The 5,101-nt window shown below is 45.3% G+C and overlaps 1 protein-coding gene across 1 annotated transcript in view; it reads left to right on the forward strand.

Annotated features, from left to right (window-relative positions):
* The window catches only part of CPPED1 (calcineurin-like phosphoesterase domain containing 1), a 109,356-nt gene that overhangs the window by 27,299 nt on the left and 76,956 nt on the right, over positions 1-5,101 (forward strand). The gene's annotated exons all lie outside the window — the stretch shown is intronic.

Genomic DNA, 5,101 nt, shown 5'->3' on the forward strand with positions numbered 1-5,101 from the left:
TCTTTTCTTTAAAAATAGAGTATTATGGGACTCACTAGAATTACATAACATGTTCTTGTAGATGTTTACTACTTGTTCTGAATTATGTTAATGTATTCAGTCATATTGTCACCAGGAAAAGACCAAGACTGAGCGTAAGCAGTGAGAGGAAACTTAAAGGACTGATTATTAGGGGCAATGTCTATTTTGGGGCAAGATAGATTAGGGTGCAGGTCCCAGTCCAGTTGGCTGGGAGACAGGTATTGGTGTCACACAGAAAGAAGATTCCCTGATTTTTAAGCAGAAGTGTTCTCACTGGTGAAGAGGTGAGTGACCTTGTTGTTCTCATTTTCACAAAGTTCCAGCCAAGGTGGCCCCCATAAGGGGCTGGAAAGGGCCTTTGGGATTGACCTGTGTAGCCCCAGTGGTGGTATTCTCAAAAAAGATATATTTCCTCTCTGTCTCCAACCAAAATTTAGAATGTGTGAGTCTGTGGGAGGGCAGTCGACGGCAGTTAGACTTAATAAGAGTTGCAAATCTGCCATGGGAAATAGCTGGCGCAGGAAAGGGGTTGACCTAAACAGAACTGGGAGGTATTGGTTGTTGGGAAGGTTGCTGAGATGATGGGCCAGGGTGATAATCAAATGGGGAGGCACATGGGTTCCAAAAAGGGGCTGTTGGGTTACGCAATAGCCCAGTTGGAGGAAGATTGAGAGTAAAGTTGCATAAACGTTGATCAAGATATCCTAAAACTTTTCCTGCAGGGAGTGTTCTGTTGATGCAAAGAGGTGCCTGATATGCTAGGACAGTGTTGGTTGTAACTGGTCCTAAGATGGGGACTTTGTGGGATGAGTGTTCAGTTATGTTGTTTAAATATGACTGGAGTGACTGAACGGCTCTGCCTGAGAGCGTTCCTCTTGTCATTTCTGTGAGTTGGAAGTTATAGTTCACCAAGGCACACGAGTTGGAACAGGGGCCCTCCATGTATCTTACAGTGGAAGGGTAGCCTGGAGGTGGCCCCTGTGTATGAGGAGGCTGGGGCTGCCGTGTAGCTAGTTGATGAGAGGGGAAGACAGAGCCAGCAGTCCTGCGCGAGAGTGGGGTTGGTGGTGTTGAGGAGCTGGTGTGTTAGGTTGAGGGTTCGAGAGAGATAGTGAGGACTTAGGAGGTGTTAAATAGGTATGGGGTAGACCTGCATACACAATAAGAGGAGAAGGCTTGTGGGGGTCATTGTAGACTCTAACAGATACGGCGTAATTTCAGCCAGATGGTAGAAGGCAATGGCTCATTAAAAAGTAAAAAATGACAAGGGTGACTCCGAGGAGTACTACCAGCCGGAATAAAGAGTGAGTAAGGGCCTCCCAGGCTGAATTTTGGTTAAGTTAATCCCCAGAGTTGACTTCTAGCCAGCTTAGTTGGTCCCAGGAAAAGTCTGTGAAATCTCCCTGAAGATAACAATCCCATAAGAACATCAGTAACTGTGTTCAGTCCTGGGATGAAAAGGAGAAGGGACTTCTTTGAGGAAGGATAGGGTAAGTGTTCTGCAATAGGGAGGGGGCTGGCCAGAGCAGGGGCCAAAAGACAGGGACCAGCACAAACAGGACAGTGAGAGGCAATGGGGGAAGCCTGGCTCATAGGGGAGTAGGGTAAGGGTCCAGGGCTTACGGTTCCTCGGAAATTTTTGTAAATTTGAGGCCAGTCAGTCCGAGGCTGACCCTTAGCTACAAGCTGATTGGTGGTGAAGTCTGGGGTGCAGGGGTTCACTTCAACTTGGAGGAGTAGACCCAGGATGAATATCCCCGTAGCTTGGCCGCTGTTGGTGTGGTCAGGAGTGCCTGGTGTGGGCCTGTCCTTTCGGGCTTTAGCGTCCCCGTGCTGTAGGATGCCTGGAGAAGTACCCAGTCTCCCAGCTCTAGCGGAGGATCAAGGGGAGAGTCAGTGGTAGGCCCGGAGAGAACTGGCCAGCATTCTGCCGAAGGAGGTGGCAAGTGAGGTTGAGAGTGTAGAGATAATCTCCCAAAGGGCTAGAGCAGTGGTTCCCAATGTAGGGCAGTTTGATTTTTTTAAAAAAATATATTGATTTTTTTACAGAGAGGAAGGGAGAGGGATAGAGAGTTAGAAACATCAATGAGAGAGACACATCGATCAGCTGCCTCCTGCACACTCCCTACTGGGTATGTGCCCGCAACCAAAGTATATGCCCTTGACCGGAATTGAACCTGGGACCCTTGAGTCCACAGGCTGACGCTCTATCCACTGAGCCAAACCAGTTAGGGCATGGGCAATTTGATTTTTAAGGGGGGCAATTGGAGAATGAGTTATTAACAGTGAATTTTTTTTGCATTTCTTATGGTTCTAGGGGCCTCATATACAGCATATAAATATATATATTGTGACATATTTATGGATTTCAGGTCTCTTATATGTTTTGAAACTGTATTTGCTATTCCTTCATATTATTATTTTTTAAAAATAATTTCTTAAGTGATTTCTTCCTCAGTATTTCAGCTTTCCTTTTTCCTGCGTGGAGGGAGTGGTGGGTCTGGGTCGGGATTTGGGTGTCTGTTGTTGTGGGAGGATAGTTTTCCTGCAGTGGTGAGCCAGACCCCTTCCCAGCAGCTCCTGCCTGTGTGTCAGGAGAGTTCCTCTGTGGCGTGGGAGGGGTGAAGAGCCCGCATAGTGAAGAGCTGGGATTCTACAGGCTGGTGTGTGGCTGTCCTTCTCGCCTCCCTGTCTGCCTTGTTCCCTAGAGCAATGAGTCCTGTATCAGATTGATGCCCCTTGCAATGGGTTACTGCTGCCGCTTTAGGGAGTCTTGTGGCCCGAAGGAGCTTGAGAATGAGGCTGGTGTTGGTGACTGGGGACCCTCTGGTTGTGAGGAAGCCCCGTAAATTGAAAGATAGGGTTTTTATGATCAGCCCTACTGTTGGTCAGAAGACCTCGTAAATGTGAACTGGTTTGAATATGTATTTTATATTCAGTGCGACTCAAGAAGAATTTATATCTGGTCTGAAGAGTTGGGCTGTTTTGTGGGGTTGTAACTGAGCCAATGAAAGGACTGTGACTGTTTGAGTGTTGTGGTCTGAGATTAAGCAGAATGTTTTAAAACTAGTTATCATTTTTAAATATGCAATTAGTGGCTTCCTCCTCATTTAGTTTTTATTCAGGGGCAGACACTAGAAAAGTAATTATTTGCTTTGACTGCTTAGCACATTGTTAATTATCAAATGCATGTATTCATAGGCAAATAAAATCAGAAAGCATACTTTCAGTTCCACATAAGTAATATCTTGGGCCAAGTAGTTTTAAGTTCAAACTGGAGAAAAAGAACTTTATGGGTAATTCTTTTCCTAATGAAAGTCATAATATGCTTTTTCATTACAAATATCTATCATAATATTTGTTCATTGCAAATTTTTAGTGTGTAACAGTGCTAGATGCTGTGCATGTGGTAGTTGGAAAGAGGATACCCAGATCCTTCCATGGAGCTCAGCTTCTGGTACGGGAAATGCAAAACCAGAGATGCTGAGAGGAGCTGTTGTAGCTAAAGAATGCAGGGCAAAACATGTTTCATTCTACAGACATCTTTTTTGTTATCCTGGTTTTTTATATTTTCATAAAGCTTCTCTATGGGAGAAGCCACATTACAAATAGCAAATGAAGATTTGTATAAATATTGAGACCATTGATTTTCAGTCCTTCAGTCTTAAGCCCAGGGTTACTTTCTTTGGTCCTCCTGACGTTGAGGCATCGACCCACTGATACTGTCCCCAGGAGCTTTGTTAGATTTCAGCAATTATGTGGGAAGCTGACAAGTGGGAACAGGATGATACAATTACAGTGCAAGAGATTCCTTTCTGCCATTAGTATAGTTTGTTATTAACACTCGTGTCCAGCTCTGTTTATTAAAAATTGCCATAACCAATCAAACAGAAAACGTGCATTTCTCTTAGCAGCCACCTACAAGAACGATGGTCCTTAGAGAGCAGCCAGGAGCTTGTGTGAAATGCCCGCCCAGACCCAGTGAGACAGTCAGCAGTGCAACAGATCTGCAGGTGAACCTTATGGACAGTCAAGTTTGAGAAGCAACTACTAGACTAAAATGCACAGGGCCCTGAATTTTTTTATTTTTATTTTTTTTTATTTTTATTTTTTTTGCTTTTCAGTGTGCGGTAGGCAGTTAGACAATAAGAGCATAGCAAGGACAATATGCCAGGTGCAGAAGGTCACCAGGGCGGAAAGCTCTGGGTGCTTAGCAATGGGCAAAACTGGGAAAACAAGGACCAACAATATGCTAGGGCAGGGGTGGGCAACCCCTGGCACGCGTGCCAAACATGGCATGTCAGTAACTTGCTGGCACGCAAAACCCTCTCTTATATTCTTCCACTTATAGTTTTTTTTTTAATATCGACTTTTTTATTTTTCAGATAAATTCAGTATAGGTGCATCTTAGATAAAGAAATAATTTTACATACATGTATACATTAAGCGAGGGTAACCTTTCCTCCCCTAGCATATCGCTGGTCATGGGGTTCAGACCTTCCCCTGACCTTTCCCTCCCCTAGCATGTTGCTAGTCATGTGTGTTAGACCCCCTTCGAGGGGGGAATGAACAAGGGGCCGGTGAACAGTCCTTAAGCATTAAGCCACCAGGATAATGAGCTTTTGACGTGCATCAAATACATCTAGGCCTCAGTTCAAGTTTCAGCTCCAGGTCCAGAAAAGCAGCAAAACCAGGTAAGTGACACCTTGGCTGACCTCAGGATCAGCTGCACTGGCTGATGACCCCCTGCCCTGGCATTGACCAGTCAGCAGAGACCAAGGCCCTGAGCAGACACACCTGGAAAGCTGATGCATCTCTACTGGGGTCCTCCCCTGTGGCCTCCAGATAAATATCCTCAAGGGGTGAAGCTCTCTCTGTGGAGTTCCCCCAGGCCCGTTTTCCTCGCCTCCCTCTCCTAAGCTCCAAGCGTCCTTCTTTGCCTCTGTAACTTGTTTCCTGAGCCCTTTTCTTCTACGACTCACTTCTACCTCTGTGACTTTCTAAGTAAACTTTCTCTTATAGTTTGAAACTTGGCTCTGAATTCTTTCTTAGTCAGCACTCAAGTACCGAGGTTGCTGAA

This window comes from Myotis davidii, unplaced genomic scaffold, assembly GCF_000327345.1.
Source record: "Myotis davidii unplaced genomic scaffold, ASM32734v1 scaffold209, whole genome shotgun sequence".
Taxonomy (NCBI): domain Eukaryota; kingdom Metazoa; phylum Chordata; class Mammalia; order Chiroptera; family Vespertilionidae; genus Myotis; species Myotis davidii.